The sequence below is a fragment of the Rhinopithecus bieti genome, unplaced genomic scaffold (assembly GCF_001698545.2).
Source record: "Rhinopithecus bieti isolate Rb0 unplaced genomic scaffold, ASM169854v2 scaffold_5246, whole genome shotgun sequence".
NCBI classification, from domain to species: Eukaryota; Metazoa; Chordata; class Mammalia; order Primates; family Cercopithecidae; genus Rhinopithecus; species Rhinopithecus bieti.
Window position 1 is genome coordinate 15,964 of NW_016804704.1, and position 22,828 is coordinate 38,791.

Sequence of the window (22,828 nt, forward strand, 5' to 3'; positions counted from 1 at the left end):
AAAAAAAAAAATTAGCCGGGCATGGTAGCAGGTGCCTGTAATCCCAGCTACTCCGGAGGCTGAGGCAGGAGAATCAGTTGAGCCCAGGAGGCAGAGGTTTCAGTGAGCCGAGACCATACCATTGCACTGCAGCCTGGACGACAGAGTGAGACTCCATCTCAATAAATAAATAAATAAATAAATAAATAAGCGCTAATATAAACTTCTGGTACCAACACAGGGTGGTGTATATGCTTTTTCTCCCGGCTCTTCACTCATAAATACGACTAACAATCCTAGCTATAACTCAACAGAGAGCAATGGAAGGACTCTGTGGAAGAAAGAAGGCAGACTAGCTGGGGAGCTCAAGACTTGAACAACAAAGTGGGGAAGTCTCTTGGTTTTACTTTTACTTCTCACACATCTCGCAGGCGGGCACCAGAGAGGATTACCATCTGGACACCCCCAATAGGCATCAGCAAAATATTCCAAGAAAAGCGGCTTTCTCTGGCTATAGAACTGGGGTAAAGGGCAGCCAGCAGACAGCTGCTGCACACCTGGAGCATTTGCTGGCTAATCTGCCTGCAGCATATCAGAGCACCAGGGAACCCCCTCAACCAATGCTACACACCATAGCACCAGCCAGCTGACCCACCCACTGTGGCAACAGTGAAGGCCACGGAGGCTGATCCGCGCCTGGTGCTGCATTCAAGGGCATCAGGAGACCAAGGACCAGCATCATCTGCCACCCCATGGAAGGTGGTCCAGGAAAGCACTTTCTGTAGCTGCAGGCGGCACCAGCCAGGATCGAGTGGGAGCCTGGCAGCACCAGAAGAATAAAGCAGAACAGAGAAGTGCTAAAAGGGCTCTGAAAACTAAACTGTCACTCAAACCACATACCGAAAATATACGCTAGACATACGCCAACCCTAAGCAAGCCTAATGCCTGCTAAAAAAAAGGCTTAAATAGGACGCAGTGTCTTTTACAGAACAATAACCATTTTCAGGATACAGTTGAAAAATCAGTCAACATACCAAGAACCAGGGAATCTGCAGTTGGAGGAAAAAATAAGCACAGATACAAATACTGAGATGAATCAGATGTGAGAGTTATTTGACAAGAATTTGAAAGCAGCCATCATTAAACATACTTTAACAAGAAATTACAACTCTCTTGAGACAAATGAAAAAATCACAAAATCTCAGTAAAGTGGAAGTTATTTTAAAAGACCAAATGGGTATTATAGAACTGAAAAATACAAAAAAAAAAAAAAAAAAAAAACTAGCTGGATAGGCTCAATAGTAGAGTGGAGATAGAAGAGATTAAGTGGAACAGGAGGAAGATGTATCAAATTTACTTGATTCGAATGAAAGAGAAGAAGTTAATGAAAAAAAAATGAACAGAGCATTCAGGATCTGCGGGCCAATAAAAAAAGGCTTAAGTTTTATGTCATTAGAGTCACAGAAAGAGAGAGAAAAAAGTGTAGGACTGAAATGCTTTTCAAAGAAATAACGTCTAGAAACTTCCCAAATTTGGCAAAAAGACATCAACCTACAGATTCAAGAAGCTGAGACTATTTCAAATGAGATAAACCCAAAGAAAGCCACACCAAGACATGCCATAATTAAACTTCCAAAAACTGAAAGCAACAAGAAAAGATTAAAAACAGAGAAAAAAAATACATTATTTATTAAGAAATACCAATTCGAAGGACAATGAATTTCTCATCTGAAATGACAGAAATGAGAAGAAAGTGGGGCAACATTGTTCAAATACTTAAAGATAAAAACACCTAAAACCAAAATCCTATATCTGGTGAAATAATCCTTCAGAAATGAAGAGACAAAAAAATCATTTTCTGTTAAAATGTAACTATGAGAATATGTTACTACAAGATATACCCTGAAAGATGAGTAATGGGGACCTCCCCAAACAAACTAAAATGGTGGCAGAAGAAAATGTTGACCCTCAGAAAGAAAGAAAACAGAATTATATATAAAAATAGAAGCAAATAACATACACTATCTTTCACCTCCTGAGTGTCTTTAATCATAGTTTAGGATTGAAGCAAAACTTATTATCTATTGTGGTGATCAATGTATGCAGAGGAAATGATGTAAGAAAATTATATTTGAAAAGTGAGGAGAGCAAAGGGACAGAAATGGAAGTAAGGTATGTATGCTTCATTCAAAGGGGTACCATGTCTATATCTGCATCCTCTGATACCGTGTGTGTGTGTGTGTGTGTGACCATATAGTAACATGGTACCTTGAAAAGAGAACCCACAAAGTGCAGTGACAATGCATGTGACCAGGACTGAACTTTCATGAGTTACAAACATTGAGGAAACTAGACTTTCTATTTTTATACACACACACACACACGCACACACACAATAACTACAGCATCTACCAAGAAAACCATACAATGCAATGTGCTCAATAAGATAATAAAAGACGGAATTCTAAAAACTTTTCATGCATCCCACATGAGGACAAGAAAAGACACAGAAGAACAAGCAGCAGAGAGAAAAAACAAATTTAAAAAAAGCAGAACGAAACCCTGACATATCAGTAATTACTTTAAATGTAAATGGTGTAAGTATGAGAAGTAAAAAAGAAAGAGTAGCAGGATGTATAATTTCTCACTTAAGGTCAGCAACAGGCTCTTGGAAACTGTGACTTTAAGAGAAAGACATAAGACAGAGCCCATTTTTTTCCTCATCAACATTATAACCAGATAATGTTGAAGGAAAGGACGTTGTCTGAGGACCTGAGGACCTATCACACATCTTTTCACTTAAAGTTATAGTTTCTAAGGATCTATTAACATATGAATGATTTTAAGTGAAGATGTACTATATATACCTATGTGTGTGTGCATGTACATATATGTCTATATGTGTGTGTATACATAAATACATATATGTGTGTGTGTATACATATGTTGGGCAGGAGAGTGCAGGGAAGAGGAGACAGCCAGGGCCAGGAGCTATCTATATCTATGTCTATATCCACAAAATATTTCCATCCTGTTCTTTATATTTATCCTGCCACACAAATGCGTGTATATCTATATCTATCTCTTTCTATATATGTGAAATATAGGTGTATATACAATATATAGTTATATAAATATAGGTATATATGTGAAATACAAGTATTTACAATATAAGTATTTACAAAATTGTGTATATGTGTGTATGTATGTATGTTTTGTATCCATCCTGACTTATTTTAAATGAAAGTTTGGCCCAAAAGCATGTTGTACAGGATTCTTATTCTATTTTAGTTCGGGAAAAATTTAATTTAGCCAAGAAAACTGAGGCCTACTGGGTTCCCATACCATCAGAATGACCAGGGGGCCAGTGTGTCAAGGGCAAAGCCGGCCTCACCCTTCCTTCCGCCCCACTCCCTCCTCCCCAAGCTATGTCTCCTGCAATCCTGGGGGGGGCCTTGGAAACAGTCACCACAAAACACACTGTGGCAGTACATGTGACCAGGACAAAAGGTAGCTTTTCCATGAGCTACAAACATGGAAAGAACTTGACTTTCTGCTTTTATTCATTCTTTTACACTTCTGTGAACACATTTCAAAGTTTGGCTTATTTCTTTTTTCAGACCCTGAATTTGTAGACTGTATTTACCACTATATATTAAAAATAAAAATCATTCTGTTTACGGAACACGGCAATCAGTGACTGAAAAGAAGAAACTTCTAAAGGTTTTCATTGCAGTCGGATACAGTCTTGTGAAACTATGTCATTCAAATCTACTCATTAGTGAAAGATGATTTTACATGTCTTTGAAGGAAAAATACCTTTTATCTATGGAGTTTAATTGAAAGCCTACCAGAATAAAAACTGTCAAACGTGGAGCAGGTAGATCCTGCTAAAAGGAACACTAATGAAGATGAATCCGAGGTGTGTTATCAACTGCATGAAACAAGTCACTTTCATCACGACGACAGGGGATCAAACACGGAAAAAAGGCTTTGTCCTTTTCCACCTGTGAGATCTACGTCGTCAATTATCTCTTGCAGATAATTATTCATGTTTATGCACTTGTCTGTCTCTGCTCTGTGAAAGTCTCTAAACAAGTTCTTGCTACCAATAAATGTCTCATGGAATGAGTTGCTAAAATAGTTAGAAATATGAATTGCTTCTGAAGGTCCCTGGGCATCCCATGTGCTCACCAGGAGCCTCACACAGCGTGACTTATAGTCCCCAGGCAGGTAGGCACTGCCTGAAACCAGCAGGCAAGCAGACCATTTCCTGTGTTTAACTCCTAGAAGAAACTGGAGCACAGTCTTTTATCTTTTTTTTTTTTTTTTTTGAGACGGAGTTTTACTCTTATTGCCCAAGCTGGAATGCAATGGCGCAATCTTGGCTCACTGTAACCTCTGCCTTCCAGGTTCAAGGAATTCTTCTGCCTCAGCAGAAGAATTACAGGGGTGCACCACTATGCCTGGGTGTGTGTGTGTGTGTGTGTGTGTGTGTGTGTGTATTTTTAGTAGAAACAGGTTTTCACCATGTTAGCCAGGCTGGTCTCGAACTCCTGACCTCAGGTGATCCACCCGCCTCAGCCTCCCTTGTCCCTTTTATACACGATGTGCTGCAGAGGTCTGGACATTTCTGTCAAGTATCCATGAGCATCTACTTGTGCAGCACAAAATCATTTATAAAGGAGAAAGCACTTCAAACTCTACAAAGATGCTTCAGGATGCAGCATGATTCAGTGTTCTACGTTGCCAATTGTCTAATAGATTTCAAACTTAGCTTCTTTGTTTCAAATTCATGGAGCTAAATTGGGAGCAAGAAATTATTTGACTTAGGACACGTGTTATTTTAGTTATCAAAAGTATTTATTTAAACTACCAAAATAATATATGTTTGCAACAAAGCACAGAATGTACAGGTTCAATAACAAATGGAAATCCCCTCTCCATATCATATCTGCCTAACTCTCCTGAATCTCAACCTTGCAGATATTAAAAATGTTAGTGGTTTTAAATATACTTCCCCATTACATTTCTTGGTATTTATACATACACAGAGTGAGCGAGCGAGAGATAGAGGAAGATTTCAATAATGTTAGTGTGATAAAAAGCTACGGCCATATGTTCAGAAAGATGTTAATTTTATAAGGGTGGTGTGTGTGTGTGTGTGTGTGTGTGTGTATCTAAGTATTTGTCTATATGTGTGTGGAAAAAATACAGAAATGAGGGAGAAGTGGGCAATTCTCGAAGAATAATGTTGGGCCAGTAAATTAAGATATGCAATGGGGGAGTGATGTAGTTTGGCTGTGTCCCCACCCAAATCTCATCTTGAATTGTTGCTCCCATAATTCCCACGTGTTGTGGGAGAGACCTGGTGGGAGATAACTGAATCATGGGGGCAGTTGTCCCCCATACTGTTCTTGTGGTAGTGAATACGTCTCACAAGATCTGATGGTTTTACAAGGGGTTTCCCCGTTCATTTGGTTCTCTTTCTCTCTTGCCTGCCACTCTGTAAGGTGTGCCTTTCGCCTTCCACCGTGATTGTGAGGTTTCCCAGCCATGTGGAACTGTGAGTCCATTAAACCTCTTTCCTTTATACATTACCCAGTTTCAGGTACATCTTTATCAGCAGTGTGAAAACAGACTAATACAGGGAGAGAATAGAGCTTCCCATCTGAAATAAGACCTTGCTGTCAGTATGGCCTTGGGGCTATATGCTGCAATCATCCCTATACATAGCTTAAGATAGATACCAATCTCTCTTTCTAATGCTGGCTTACCAATTTTGAGTCAAAAAAATTACAAAACATCTAGTTCTGTGTGATGGGCTGATATGTGTATGGGTCAATTTCTATGAACTATTGTTATGAACAATATGTTCTCCTATCATGAACTTAGTTGGAAAGACATAACCTCAGGTGAGATAAACCTTTGGTACAACAAAGCCTGCTTGATAATCTCATTACCAATAGTACTTTCCTAACTTCTTGCCACTCTCTCATGGTTCATGTTTTTGATGATCACCTTTTCTTCAGCTGGTCAGGAGCCTTGAAGTTCCAAACTAATAGGACGATATTAGCAAATAATTAACTTATAGATTGTTGCCACAGTAATTTAAGAATGTTTAGCCAAGGAAACATCTGGAATGATATCAAATAAATATGCTCTAAAATATATAATCTGACAGATTAAATTCATGGAGTTAAAATTGTCCTATGATGGTTCTCAGAAAATCGCTTGAGTTTGCTTTACTGCTTGGGATCAGATTATAGCAGTAAAGTAAAGGAAAATTGATACACTCCTTGGACTCTGACCCAGACTGGAGTCAGTTCTCATCATCTGCTGCTAATCTTTGCACCTCTTCATAGAGATTTTCTTAAATTCCAAAAGAGCAATTTTCTGATAAGGGTAGTAGCAATGTCAGCTAATGTTAACTTCCTAAAACCACATAGTGAAACTTAAGCTGGACAAATGCCATCTCCTTTGCCTTTGGGGGAGCCAGAACTATGGAATAAAAATGACTACATATTTATCATGTTTCCTGATGGGAAAGTACACTTCACTGACTGGTAGTTAGCCTCATGAACTCTTAATTACTTCCAGAATTATCATCACTGCTTGGAAGTGATTACACCAGGGTCAGGGAGACCATTTTATTTCCCTTTATGTATTTGTACGTTAGACAAGGAATATCTATGCTGATTATTAGCTATAATAAGCAATCCTACCTTTTGGTGATTTACACCATTCATTTATCTCTTGCAAGCCTCTTAGCAAATTTATAACCAGGCACAATTATCTGACAGAAAGTAATAATGGTACCAATCACTTGCAGTGTGGCAAATGCTGTTCTGACTAATTTACATGTTTGAATCTATTTATTCTTCATGACTTCCCTAAGAAGTGGGTGCTATTACTATCCTCATTGCGAGGAGACCCACAGTCAGATGGAGGCAATGTGATATGCCAGGATGAACCTTTATCGCCTGGGTTTTAACTGCTGTGTTACAGAGATATGCACATGTCTCTGAATCTTTAAAACCAACTTTTTAAAGTACTTACAAATGGTATTTTAAGAATTCCACAATAAAAGATTTGTAAATTTCTTGGAGAGTAATTTTCTTTAACAGTGAGAGTGATAGACGTTATCTGGAATGAGTATGTTGTGCTGGCCCTCAGAGAGCGACATAATTTGTCATAATTATAAATGTACAGGCATAGGCTGGCAGCAAGCTCTGTAGTAAATGGAATTCTATTCTGAAAGGAATACTTAAACTGGTAGAGATTTGCACATAAATATTAGCCAGGGTTAATGCTTTGGGGATTATAGATATGTATGATTTTTAAAATACCCAGGCCATCAGCCAACATATCCTTTACAATAGTGGAAAGAAAATGAAACTAAGCTGGGACTCAGTGACTCACTCCTGTAATCCTAGCACTTTGGGAGGCCGAGGCGGGTGGATCACTTGAGGTCAGGAGTTCTAGACCAGCCTGGACAACATGGTGAAACCCCGTCCATACTAAAAATACAAAAATTAGCCGGCTGTGGTAGCAGGTGCCTGTAATCCCAGATACTTGGGGCGGATGAGGGGGCAGTGCTGAGGCAGGAGAATCGCTTGAACCCGGGAGGCAGAGGTTGCAGTGAGCTGAGATTGTGCCTGGGGGACAAGAGTGAGACTTCGACTCAAAAAAAAGATGAATAGGGCCACAAGGAAAAAAAAGAAAAAAGAAAAGATAAAGACACAGAAAATAAAACCCATCTTTGTTAAAATCTATAATAACAATTTATGCAAAAATCCTAGATGAGAATTAATAAAATCCAAGATTTATAAAATAAAATTAATAAAATCCAAGATCTAACTAAAACAAAATCAAAATATGTTCCAATATATTATTTTAATGGTATACTTCAGAGACAAAAAACAATTCTATTCATGGACATAAACCCAAGGTCATAAAAATAAATTCACACAGACCCTAAGAAAATTCACCCACCGACATATATTGTAGCCGCAAGACGTACCATGAAACCAGATGATGTGGTGACACTTCTGGCATGCATTAAATCAGATCATATGGAAACACTTCTAGGGTGCATTAAATCAGACAGTATGGTAACACTTTGAGGATGCATTAAACCAGGTAATATGGTAACACTTTAGGGTGCATTAAACCAGATAATATGGTAATGCTTCAAGGATGCACTAAACCAGATAATACAGTGACATTTCTAGGATGCACCTTGCCCTCCAACCAGACTGACCATTGCACACAGGAGACTCAAGAGAGTTCTTACCTTTAATGTAGATTCCAAACCTTATATTAGGGGGACCTTGTACATGCTCTTTAACTCTCTCAGCCTCGGTTTCCTCATACACAAAAGGGGATGACGGAAAAATATCTTTCCAACAGAATTCTAATGTTGATTACATGAGCCAATATGGTTTATTAAATCCTATACATTAAATCTTATACATTAAATTATATGGTCTAAATTATAATGTTTGAAACATAGTAAGGACCTTATAATTTAATGTGTGGGATTTACTATAAGATTAAGTATATATTATAACACAAAATATGATATGCATTTATATAACCTATTTTATACTGTATGTTTTATAAGTAGTAGGTTGGTGCAAAAGTAATTGTGGTTTTTGCCATTGAAAGTAATGACTTTTATTACTAGGCAAAACATGTAATATTTAATTTATAAGTAGGATTTTATACAGTAATTAAATAGTATTAAAATATTTTTAAATAGTATTAAAATATTAAATGCAAATAGTATTAAAATATTAAATGAAATTATCAAAATGTTCCTTGTCCTGAAGTCACATAAAGAAAAATCTCATGGAAATGGAATGTCTTGGATTACAGACAAGTCATCTTCTCCAGAAATGGCAGTTGCCATGTGTGTTTGGCAGCACTTGGCAAGGCGGGGATGGTCAGGGAAGACCTGTTGGAGAAGGATCCACCTACTGTAGTGGGCAGGAAGGGGGATTTCCAGGAGGAAGGAACCAACCATATGTTATAGTCATGGATGCAAGTGTGAAACCATAGTAGACAGTTCTGGAAGGTAGGTGGCCAGAGGCTGCATGCTCAGTCTCTGAAGGAAGACATTCTGCAGTCCAATCCCGGCTCTACTGATGGTATGAGGAGGCAGCTCCTTCCAGCATATGACTGTCAATTGTTAAATTTTCAGGAAATCTGTGAGCCAGTCATTAAAGCCAGCAATTATTAGAAATTAATGGTTATCAAGTTATAATTATATAAATCACATTTAAAAAGTAAGAAACAGGCCGGGCGCGGTGGCTCAAGCCTGTAATCCCAGCACTTTGGGAGGCCAAGACAGGCGGATCACAAGGTCAGGAGATCGAGACCATCCTGGCTAACCCGGTGAAACCCCGTCTCTACTAAAAAATACAAAAAACTAGCCGGGCGAGGTGGCGGGCACCTGTAGTCCCAGCTACTCCAGAGGCTGAGGCAGGAGAATGGCGTGAACCTGAAAGGCGGAGCTTGCAGTGAGCTGAGATCTGGCCACTGCACTCCAGTTTGGGCGACAGAGCGAGACTCCGTCTCAAAAAAAAAAAAAAAAAAAGAAAAAAACATTCAAAACTCCTCCCATTCTAATTATTTTTAGCACATCAAATTACTGCCAAGGGTCTAGAGATTGTTTGTGACTAATGTATCTGTACACTGGGAATCCTATAAGACCATGTGCTAACGTGAAGCACATTATCTTCCCAGCCCCATATTCTGTGATGTTAGGTTAGTAGTTTAAAGTCAGCCACAGTCGTAGCATTTGCATAGTATTGATACTAAAAGAAGTTTCAGTTTAACAAATGTAATTTGTATGAGGCTAAGAAAGACTCCTACAGGAGAGCACGTGGATGTACCTTGAAAACACTGTGCTAACAAGCCAGATACAAAGGTCACACATTGTATAATGCTATATATACACAATGTCCAGAATAGGCAAATCCATACAGACAAAAAGCAGATTAGCGATGCCAGGGGTGAGAAAAGGAAGAATGGGGAATGAGATGTTTGCAGATACAGAGTTCCCTTTGGGGTGATGAAATCATCTGGAATTAGATAGATGTGATGGTTGCACAACTCTTTGAACACAAAAACCACGGAACTATACACTTTTTTATTATACTTTAAATTCTAGGGTACATGTGCACAATGCGCAGGTTTGTTACATATGTATACATGTGCCTTGTTAGTGGGCTGCACCCATTAACTCGTCATTTACATTAGGTATATCTCTTAATGCTATCCCTCCCCCCTTCCCCCGCTCCATGACAGGCCCCGGTATGTGATTTTCCCCATCCTGTGTCCAAGTGTTCTCGTTGTTCAATTCCCACCTATGAGTGAGAACATGCGGTGTTTGGTTTTCTGTCTTAGTGATAGTTTGCTCAGAATGATGGTTTCCAGCTTCATCCATGTCCCTATAAAGGACATGAACTCATCCTTTTTTATGGCTGCATAGTATTCCATGGTGTATATGTGCCAAATCCAGTGTATCATTGATGGATATTTGGGTTGGTTCCAAGTCTTTGCTATTGTGAATAGTGCCACAATAAACATACGTGTGCGTGTGTCTTTATTTATAATCCTTTGGGAATATACCCAGTAATGGGATGGCTGGGTCAAATGGTGTTTCTAGTTCTAGATGCTTGAGGTATAGCCACACTGTCTTCCACAATGGTTGAACTAGTTTGCAGTCCACCAACAATTGTAAAAGTTTCTTTCTTTCTCCCACATCCTCTCCAGCACCTGGTTGTTTCCTGACTTTTAATGACTGCCATTCTAACTGGTGTGAGATGTATCTCAGGCGTGGTTTTGATTTGCATTTCTCTGATGGCCAGTGAGATGAACATTTTTTCATGTGGTTGTGGCTGCATAATGTCTTCTTGCTCATGGATAGGAAGAACCCAATATTGTCGAAAATGGCCATACTGCCCATAGGTAATTTATAGATTCACATGCCATCCCCCCATCAGGGTGGGATTGGATTCTTCAAGAATCTGGAATATAACTACTTTAAAGGTTCATATGGGAACAAAAAAGAGCCTGCCATTGCCAAGACAATCCTAAGCCAGAAAGGAACAAAGGCTGGAGGCATTCACACTACCTGACTTCAACTATACTTACAAGGCTACAGTAACCAAAACAGCAAGGATACCAGTACTTAAAACAGGAGATATAGACCAACGGAAACAGAACAGAGGCCTCAGGGAAATAATAGCCACACATTCTGGGTGTTGACAGGACTCTGACAAAAACAGAAACGGGGAATAAGGATTCCCTGTTTAATAAATCGGTGCTGGGAAAAACTGATTGCGCTATGTTAGAAAGCTAAAATGATCCCTTCTTACATCTATACAAAAATTAATTCAGATGGATTAAAGGACTTAAATGTTAGACCTAAAACCATAAGAACCCTAGAAGAAAAACCTAGGGAATACAGTTCAGGACATAGGCATGGGCAAGGACTTCATGTCTAAAAACACCAAAACCGCAATGGCAACAAAAGCCAAAATTGCACAAATGGGGATCTAATTAAACTAAGAGGCGCTTCTGCACAGCAAAGAGAAACTACCATCAGAGTGAACAGGCAGAAGCCTACAGAATGGGAGGGAAAATTTTTGCAATCTACCCATCTGTTATCCAAAGGGCTATACCAGAATTCTACAAAGAACCTAAACAAATTTACAAGAAAAAAATCAAACAACCCCATCAAAAAGCAGGTGAAGGATAAGAACTATACACTTTTAAATGATGAATATTATGGTGTGTGAATTATATTTCAATAAAGCTTTTATGAACAAACTATTCCTTCTGAACTTCCTTAACTATCTTGCCTACCTGGAAATGCAGTGAGCATGGGGTAAACTTTAGAGAAATAGGGAGTACGAAAAAGGAACAAAATATAAAGTGGCCATCTTTTCCTAAAAAGAGAAGTTAATAAGTTATTTCATCTAATTTACTTTTATCACAATAAAGATATCATGAATGTGTCTTTGAATTTTTAATGATTAGTTGTGTTAAGATAAAGGCTAAAATGCTACTTCGAAAGCAATTTAAACAATAAAAACCTCAAAAGCACGATTTTGGAGCACGTTAAAGCAGCCACAGAGTCAGGGAGAACTTTTACCTTATGTTTATGTATTCATTCTCTTTGGTTTATAAATCATTGGCCCCTGAACTTGACAAAAAAGATATTATAGGATGTCATTATTCTTAACAATACAATTCAAAGGTAGACATTATATATATGCTATATATAATAATAATATATATTATGTAATATATAATTACTATATACAATATATGTGTATACTGTAATATATATAAACTGTGTATATATACATTACACATGTATATATATAAAAGGATTCTCAGAAAACAGATCTGAGTATTGCAACACACCTTAGGTTTCCACTGATTTGCAAACATTTGTACCAGCACCAGCTGCTGAATGCCTTTCCGAGGGCTGCCATGCACATAGCCACATTTGGCAGTTTAAAACAACAGAAATGTATCCTCTCTCCAATCTGGAGACCTGAATTCCTCTATCAAGATAAGCAGAAGTTGAATTCTACCAGACTATAGTTGATGCTTATTTGCTTTTCTGTGGATCAGACAAACTTCTATGGGTTGATTTCTCCAGTTTTCTACATCTGTGAAGCCATGCTCAGTGTGTAAACCAAGAATCATCGAAAAACCTAAAGCAGGGGTCCCCAACTTCTGGGTCATGGACCAGTACCAGTCTGTGGCCTGTTAGGATCTGGGCCACACAGCAGGAGGTTAGTGACAGGCAAGCATTACACAAAGCTTTATCTGTATTTACAGCCACTCCCCATTGCTCTCATTACCACCTGAGCTCTGCCTCCCGTCAGATCAGCAGTGGCAATAGAGTCTCACAGGAGTCCGAACCCTATTGTGAACTCTGCTTGCATATGAGAGATCCAGATTGTGTGCTTCTTATGAGAATCTAGTGCCTGATGATCTGTCACTGTCTCCCATCACCCCCAGATGGGACCATTTAGCTGCAGGAAAACAAGCTCAGGGTTCACACTGATTCTACATTATGCTGACTATATAATCATAGTAGAAATAAAGTGCACGATGAATGTAAATGCACTTGAATCATCCCCAAACCATTCCCTGTCCATGGAAAAATTGTCTTTCACAAAACTGGTCCCTGATACCAAAAAGGCGGGGACTGCTGACCTAGAGTACTGAGAACTCATTTGTTGCCTTCGAGTTTTCAGGCATCTGAGTAAGAAAAACATTTTCGTCTTCTGATTCTGGTCAGGAGATATGCACTCAGAGGAGAGGTGAACAGATGCACAGGGTCAAAAGCACAACAATAACCTCTGTTCCCTTTACCCACTGAGGTGCCTTAGTGCACACTGTGCTAAGTGGGACTGTGTTGAGCAGCAGCTGGAAACAGGCTGGACTCGTATGAGGACCACAGGCCTGTGGCAACAGGACTTAGAGCTCATCTGAGATTGGGAAATTAAGAAAGGAACCAGAACAGTTAGTTTGTCGAAGTCCCTGCAAAATTAGGTTTTTGCAAAATGTCACTAAATTACCAGAGCCCAAACATTCCCACAAGTACATAAAATAAGTATCTTAACTCAAACTAGTAAAATAGCCTCATGCAAGATATATGCAATGAATAAAAGATAAGCCTTCTTTTTCAGCTATCCTGGTTCTTTCAAATCCTGATAATATGTATTCCTTTTATTCAAATGAGAGTTTTATTCCAGTTTTAAAATTATAATCACGATTTGTTGGGACTTCCGGAATGGTGGAAAGAAGAAATCCTCTGTCCAAAACAGGAAAGAAAAGACAAAGCTTTTAAAAAAAACAACTCTTTCAGAAGCCTGAAAGCTCAACCCGTTGTTGAATGGGAATGCCAATCACATGTCTTCAGTTTTGGTTTGCACAGCTTTTTATTAAAATTAATTTTTACCAGAGTCAAAAAATAGCACCACCTGCTCATCACATACTTGTTAAAAGTCTATTTCCACAATACCAATCATTGTTTCTGCAACATATCATTACTTCTTCTATGATTAGGAAGGTGGGTCTGGATGATGTGAACATAGAAACAACCTCAGGAAAGAAGAAACACATGCTATTTTCTTAACAGCTTTGTCAACTTTTTTTATTTGTACTGGAAACGTAATGAAAGCAGCTACAATGCATTGAAAACAGTCTTTGCAGAGATTTAGGGATTGTGTTTGTTTTTTCCTCTGTCTTCTTGTTGCTTTTTTTTTTTTTTTTTTTTTTAAAAGGGCTTTTGCTTGGCCAGATGCAATGTTCTTAAATACCCACCAGCACCATCTCCCCCCAGGGAACTCAGTAGAAGGAAGCATGTGGGAAGCCCCTGGGTAGACGGCAGTGCAGGTTGTACAAAGAATATTTATAATGAATAAAAGCCCTAGCAGAGGCAGATGGTTTATCTGTGGCATTTGTACAGTATACGCTGAGTGCACTTAAATGTAATAAGGGAGCTATAATATGCTAGTCAATTTCCATCTAGTTAAAAAATCATGTGCAATTAATTCCATCGAAAGATTCTTTCTAGCTTTAGAATTCTCAGTGCAATGCGTTGTGCAAAAAGCTCACCAGGGAATTTTCTCTTACTGTATTTCCCCAGGGAACATGCTTAGGCGTTTTCTCCCTACTGTTACTGGGTCTCTGTTCCTTCCCGCCCCTTGTGAGTAATCAATGACTAATGAGAATTACAGACAAAGGACTTTTTTCTCTCCATGTAAAGAGAATCATGGGAAAAACACACATTTTTATTGCCTTTTAGGTATAGATCTGCCTGAGTCACCAGGAAATTACACAGAGGCCTGTAGGTATAAAGCCAGTTCAAGGAGTGGGCTGCTTGGTGACCAACAAGTGAAGTCAGGTCACTTATTTGGCATTGAAGATACAGAAAAAAGTCACTGATGCCACAAGATGCAAGTTAGTTTTCACAAAGTTGAGGTTATAAACAACCTTCCGTCACAAACATGATTTCCACCATAGGTGAAAGGTCATTTGGCCATGTAAGTTTCTTTATTCAACTGTTATCTCAGCTTTTCGGTTTCCATCTTCAGCTATAATTTCTTGCCTAGCCTAGAGGCTATAGTTGTTCACATGCTGAGACAGCCTAGGACTACAGCAAGAGACAGACAGGAAGGTCACTAGATTTTAAAGACTCATGTCCTTTTTGCAGTGCAAACAGAAAAGTTACTATCTCTAGCCATAAAAGCAAATTCAATAGAAATAAATAAACATAGTAAAAATTCCAGCTAGATACTCATCCCTGAGCCGAAATGGGCTCTCCCTTTGTTAAAAGGGGTTTAAAAGTTTTAAAACACACACACACACACCCCTACACCTTTACCAAATAGATTTTCTGCTTCGTGCATCCAGGCACACTAAAGGAGAATTATAATGGGAAATGGTTTTTTACCATATGGTTTAATACCATTTAATATGGAGGCTGGTGCCACCTAAAATCACCTCTCATTGCAGCTGAGGCACACGCCGTCTACCTAGGGGCACCAGTAAGCTCTAACGGCTTCATTTTACCGTCTACGAGAAGTGATTTATCCAAGATGTACGGAAGATGAGAACACACCACGCTAATCTCCAAGTTGATGGTAGTTCTGCCATATTAATCATCATTAAAAACACCAAGACGTTTAGAAATTTTAAATATTAGTACCCAGAATACTAACTACTTGGAGTATGTAATGACATATGGATTTGAGCTAGCTATGGGCACAAGATTCAGGGAAGGTATTGCTTTATAGAACAAGTATGATACCTGCCATTTTGGAGTTTTAAACTTTGTAGTTGATTAAACAGAAAAAAAATGGCAACAATAACAAAGCCTAATTTGAAGGCAACGCAAAAGCATGCAATTTTCTTCAAAGACAGTAAGACTCTATTTGTTACTGAGAACAGTTCTTGCCTTCATCGATTCATAGATCTCATTCACTGAAAACACACGGTCGCTCAATTTGACTCAATTCCTTCATGATGAAACTGCATCATTTACATACGTTGAGTATGTTATCATTTAATCGAACAGGCAGAGGATAGTAGTAACTTGATTTTTAACAACATAGTAAAGACACATTTAATTGCACCCTTTTGACCTATAGAAAATCATTGTAATTTTACATTAAACTTGATTTCAATTCTGTTAGATTGCTAAACACATTTCCGAGAGTATGTTTAAGGATGTGAAACAACACAGGCAATATTAAAATGTATCCAGACAGGGATCATCTCGCCCAGATCCCAGGACACCATTTGCACATGGAACGCTCATTTGCTTAATGGGAAAGACACCCCGCAACAGTGAGGGAGCTGCCTGCAGGAAGGAGGAAGGTAGAAGGAAGGGTTACAATTACCTTTTCCCTATCATTAGTCTTCATTCCTGAATTCGTAAGTCAAAGCCTTGGTTTACATTCCTCACAATGCAGAGCCATTAGCGGAGTGGGGAAAAACATCCATCCTCTTAGACTGCTAATGCCCTTAATGTGCCAGGAGGTTTCACGTGCTGTGCCTCACGGCCAATTTTACAAGTTCATTCTCCCACATCCGCCTCTAGGTTCAGATGTGAAGTCCATGTCCTGAATGCAAAAGCAGACTCCTATGACCTTCATGAAGTGGGTTTCCAAGCTTGGTCAGAAGCAAGCCCCCCCCCCGCCCCGGCAGTCCTTACTGTACACACAGAAAACAGACAGCCCTCCTGGGATAATTCAGTATAGCCCAAATCCTAAACCAATCCCCTAAACTACAGATTTAAACTGATAGCTCGAGGCCAGATTAGCCCCCCATGATTGGTGTCTCAATCCTTTGGTGTTGGCTTGTTCAAAGTTTAAAAAAACTTCATTACCTACTTAAAATGAGGAGTGGGGTGAAAACGTCATATCAAATTCTAGGTTTCTGCCTTCTCTTGTGAAATAAAAACAAAAACATCATATTTGCTCATGATGATAGTATATTCCTGACTGGAAACTACTAAGGGAAAAAAATAGTATTTATTACCTTCGCACAGGGCTTAGACTGTTCCTATTCCCACCGTCTCTAGTCTCCACGATTCCTTTAAATCAATCGATCAATCAATCAATCAGAAGAGCACAAACATGCATGTTTTTCATATACTTCCTTCTTTACATGAGTCCTTCTACTTATCCCATTGATTTTATTTGTTCAATTTGAGCTGGCTCTTTGGAACACTCTTCATGGGTGGAAGTTCTGGAGTTCGGTGGCCTGACTTCAGAGTCCTGACCTTGGTTTTTATCCATGGCATGACCTTGGGGAAGGTTCAGAAGTTTGGGGAGCCTATTTCTTCAACTGTAACATGGGGATAATAATGGTAGTTACCTCTCTGAGCCATCATGAGAAGCAATGAGATACTATGTAGAAACAGCACCAGGCCCAGGGAAGCTCTGCGGGGTTGCTGCTACTGCTACTGCTGAAGTGGCTACTGTTGCTATCACCATTCATTCTCTCCTAAAGTCAGTTTCAAAAGGAAGGCACAAATGCACTACTGTCCTTCCCTCTGCCTTCACTAAGCACACAAACAGAGATAGGCTGACAGCCACACCTTATATTTACTATCCTGACACTGTCTTCCCCACAGCCTCGGACCCTTAGCCGTAGGAAACCGGCAGTGCTTTCCTCCCGGGAAGATACGGCAGGCCTGCCAGGACAAAAGGGGTTTGACACAGCAGCCTAAAAATAAGAAAGTTTCCCAAAAATTCTGATGGATAAAAGAAAAGGAGAGATTCTATAAGTATTAGGTTAGTGCAAAAGTAATTGTGGTTTTTGCCATTATTTTTTATTATTATTATTGTTATTATTATTATTATTATTATTATTTTGAGATGGAGTTTCACTCTTGTTGCCCAGGCTAGAGCACAATGGCGTGATCTCGGCTCACTGCAACCTCCGCCGCCTGGGTTCAAGTGATTCTCCTGCCTCAGCCTCCCGAGTAGCTGGGCTTACAGGTGCACACCACCATGCCTGGCTAATTTTTTGTAGTTTTAGTAGAGACAGGGTTTCACCATGTTGTCCAGGCTGGTCTCGAACTCCTGACCTCAGGTGATCTACCCACCTCAGCCTCCCAAAGTGCTGGGATCACAGGCGTGAGTCACCAAGCCAGGCCTATTTATTTATTTATTTATTTATTTATTTAGAGATCAAGTCTCCCTCTGTCCCTCAGGCTGGAGTTGAATGGTGTCATCTTGGCTCACTGCAACCTCTGCATCCCGAGTCCAAGCCATTCTCCTGCCTCAGCCTCCTAGTAGCTGGGATTATAGGCATGCACCACCACACCCAGCTAATCTTTGTCTTTTTAGTAGAAATGGGGTTTCACCATGTTGGCCAGGCAGATCTCAAACTCCTCACGGCAAGTAATCCACCGGCTTCAGTGTCCCAAAGTGCTGGGATTACAGATGCGAGCCACTGCACCCGGCCTTGCCATTACTTTTAACAGCAAAAACTGCAGTTACTCTTGCATCAGCCTAGCAGTTTCCTTCAGTGTACTGTCCTTGTTGGAGCTGCTGATACCTGGCCCTGCACCCTGCTGATCCGTCACCCAGCAGTCACAGATCCACTTATGCACTCACATGGAATTTCTGCTTGATTTGGGAACTGTGTCGTGACAGCACAATGCTCAATGCTGGGATGGTTGAGCTGAAATTAGACAAACATGGTCCCGATCCTCAGGGGAGGTCATTCTAGGGGTGAGGAGACTGCAATAAGCAAATAAACGAATGATATTTCAGATACTGGTGAATATTATTACAAAAATAAACTCCAGACAATAGTTTCTAAAGATTCTGGGCAAGGTCTCCCTAAGAAGGGAAATCTGAATGAAGAGTCAGCCATGGAAAGACCTGGAAGATGAGACCCTAAGCAGGTGACCCAGTGCAGAGGCCCTGGGGTTGGCACCAGGTCCCATGTTCACTGATCAGATGGGCCTGCGTGGAAGGTGCCAAGCACACATTATCTCATGCAATTGTTCCAACCAATCAGTGAGATGGATAAACTATTATCCCCATTTTGAGGATGAAGAAATGGAGGTATGGGGAGGTTAATAATTCCCCTGTAAGTGAGGGAAAGAGAAACTCAATTTAGGTAGTGTGTTCTTCCTTCCAGAAGCCGGATACTCAGCTACTCAGCTCTGCAGGTCAGCTTCGTATTCAGCTTCCTGCTGGGCTTCTGTGAGCCTGGCTTCCTACCTGACTGACCCACTGTCAGCTCAGCCCTTTCCCTGTCCACCTCAGTTCCAATTGCTCCATGTCTGGCCACCCCCATGGAACTCACCAGTTCTGATTTCTGTCCAAATAACCTTGGATAGCAAAGGGACTGCTATTGGAGAATGAAACCATGATGAGCACAGATTTCAGTAAAAGATGGATTTCACGTTTGTGCAAGAATATTCCAAAGTGGTACATGGGGCTATTTCTACTTTTTTTTTTTTCTGTTCAGTCTTCATGGTGTTTTCCCCAACTCTGTGCATGAAGACTGTAGTTAGTTTTTATAAAGACTAAATATGCCACCGCTATACAAACTTCTTTTTCCCTTAAAACATGGGAAGCCTTAGATGGAAAAATGGCCGTCAAATCTTTATGATTCCTACTACTTAGAAGAGGAACTTACATAATCCATTCGGGTTGTGTACAAATGATCCCCACCCCTGCTTAGTAGTGAATCGTCTCAAGAAGAAAATGTTGGAGACTACCCACTAATCACCCATTAACAAGCACATATGGGTTGTGATACAAAGAGCTTTTTAAGTGGATTAATTGAAAGCATCACTGAATGAGCTGGAGGATTTCAGCTAATGACTTTGAAAAAGCACTTGAAACAATGGTGACTAATGAAACTAAATAGTATAATAAATACCACTGCTGACATTTTGATAGGAAAAGTCACCAGACAGAGGTCGTCCTTATTTCAGAAAGTAGAAGCAGCACCCAGGAGAAGTTTAAAGTCAGGACAGTCTAACAAAGGGATCTAATTCTTCCTCATTCTTAGTACCAAAAGGCAGGCTTTCCTGGTCTGGATAAAAAAGTGTGGGGTACACACCCGAGACCCCAATCAAGTCCCTTCCTAGCCTGCAACCTTTGTTCTATTGTCTTGCACAGCTGACGAAGGCATCTTCAGTCTCTGAGCTTCCCACACACATTTTCTGGAATTGTCTTTCAAGGCACAGAATCTGTGATGACTGGCCCGGCATGGCGGCTCACGCCTGTAATCACAGCACTTTGGGAGGCCGAGGAGGGCAGATCAGTTGAACTCAGGAGTTCAAGACCAGCCTGGCCAATATGTCAAAACCCCATCTCTACTAAAAATACAAAAATTACCTGGGTGTGGTGGCGGGTGTCTATAGTTCCAGCTACTTGGGAGGCTAAGGCAGAAGAATTGCTTGAACCTGGGAGGTGGAGGTTTCAGTGAGCCAAGATTGTGCCACTGCACTCCAGCCTGGGCAACGGAGCAAAACTCCGTCTCAAATAAATACATAAATAAATACTAAAACGCTGTGATGATCTAGTAGGGTCTTCTTAATCCTCTAGAGCCTGACGTGGAGTTCCTCTTCATATCTTAGTTCTCATTTGGACTTACAAAGATTTTAGTTTTTTGTTTGTTTGTTTGTTTCCAACACAGGGTCTCACTCTGTCGCCCAGGCTGGGGTGCAGTGGTGAGATCTCAGCTCACTGCAACCTCTGCCTCCAGCATTCAAGGGATTCTCCTGCTTCAGCCTCCCGAGTAGCTGAGATTACAGGCATGCGCTGTCACCCTGCCTGGCTAATTTTCATATTTTGGATAGAGATGGGGTTTCACCATGTTGGCCAGGCTGGTCTGCAACTCCTGACCTCAAGTGATCTGCCCACCACTCAGCCTCCCAAAATGCTGAGATTACAGGTGTGAGCCACCACGCCCAGCCCCAGCACCCCCTTTTTTAAAAATTAACTTTAATTTTAAGTTCACAGGCATATGTGCAGGTTTGTTCTATAAGTAAATTTGTGTCATGGGGGCTTGTTGTATATGTTAGTTTTTTGATTTCATTAATTTTTGTCCATATTATTTCCAGTTGTTTTGGAAAACCAGGAGTTTTGGTTTTCTGAGAATTACAATTACAGAGGACAGGTCATTCATTGCTCTTATCTAGCATTTAAAAAAAAAAACATTCACAGTTTATTCATATGCTTATTAGCTATTTCATCTATTTCCTGATAATTAATTTTTTTAATATGGCTTCAAGTTGAAATTAATAAATCCAGAAGCATATTCCAACTACCCCTATATCATCTCTGGGTTAGTACAAATACGTATCTGGGCCATGAGAGTAATGGGTGAGTGTGAAATATAAATTGCAGTTCATTTTCACAGTGATACATATAATAAGGCCAGCCCGTCCTCTGTCTCAAACATTTTCCCCAGGTCCTGAGGACGTCACCTATTTCCAAAGTAGATTGGCTAGTTCATAACAGAACAGATATTTGTCAGTCATTGCAGTTGTTGGGGCATTGATGTAGGGAAGGTTAATAAAATCCATAGATTAAAGAAACACTTCCTTTTTTCTTTTTTTGGCCATCAACCACTGAAAGAGTTACTAACAATCACCAGTATTTCATGTTTGGGGTCTTGTTTCCTCCTTTAAAAGCTGACAGCTTTTAAAGCTCAAAAAAGGGACAGAGCTTACAAAAGGAGTAGAATCTTTAAAAAAAAAAAAAAAAAAAAAGATTCTTCTGATAAGAAAGCAGAGTTTGAGTCCACTTTTAAAAATGGAAATTTAGGGCCACGCGTGGAATTGTCTTCCAAGGCACAGAAGCCTTGAAAGCCCACGTCTGTTATCCCAGCACTTTGGGAGGCTAAGGTGGGCGGATCAACTGAGGTCAGGAGTTCGAGACCAGACTGACCAACATGGAGAAACCCCGTCTCTACTAAAAATACAAAATTAGTCGGCCGTGGTGGTGCATGCCTGTAATCCCAGTTACTCAGGAGGCTGAGGCACCCGGGAGGCAGAGATTGCCGTGAGCCGAGATCACGCCATTGCACTCCAGCCTGGGCAACAACAGTGAAACTCCGTCTCAAAAAAAAAAAAAAAAAAAAAAGGGCGGGAAGTGGGGAGGAATTTAGATTACCTTGAATAAGCAGCTTCAGCAGTATTTACATATCAGCAGCTGATCTCCGTGCACAGTTTTCCTAAGTGCTCTCACCTACTTTTTTGATTGTGGCAATTCTGGGAAACGCCTTCCTCTATGTAAAGATGGACAACTTGAGTCCTAAAGCCAATATACAGCAGAGGGGACTGAAGTCCTCCGCACTAGTCGGGCAGACTGTGCTCATTCCGCTACGCCCCGAGCTGTCTAGGGGAGGAGAGCTGCCTGCGGCCATTTCCATTCTCCCCCTTCCGCTCTGTAGTGGATAATTCCTGCTGGCCGTTTAACACTCACGCGGGAGTGCTGGGAAAGGAAGAGCACGGTCCCTTTAAATGATACGGAAGCGGGAAGGAAAGCGCTGGGTAGAAGAGGGCGGGGTCCCTGGCTAGGCCTCTAGCCCCGGGGACCTAGGTGAGGACAGGCACTCCTGCTGTTCCAAGACCTTCCTGGCCCGCCACGCCCGCACCCTGGGCCTATAAAAATCCATGACCCTAGCACGGCAGAGACAGAAGCTGCTGGAAGGCGAGAGGAACGCATCGGTGGAAGACACAAGCGGCTGGTCATGGCGAGCCCGCCAGCAGAAGAACACACCTGCAGGCGCTGGCTCGTCCGCCGGCTCCCCGGCGGGCCATCGACCGGT

At 40.5% G+C, this 22,828-nt stretch overlaps 1 long non-coding RNA gene across 1 annotated transcript in view; it reads right to left on the reverse strand.

Annotated features, from left to right (window-relative positions):
- LOC108528391 (uncharacterized) overlaps positions 1–22,476 on the reverse strand; it is a 32,825-nt gene extending 10,349 nt beyond the window's left edge. The window contains exon 1 of the long non-coding RNA XR_001885123.1: positions 22,171–22,476. This is a non-coding gene — a long non-coding RNA (uncharacterized LOC108528391). The remainder of the gene's footprint in view (positions 1–22,170) is intronic.
- Positions 22,477–22,828: the final 352 nt, after the last annotated feature.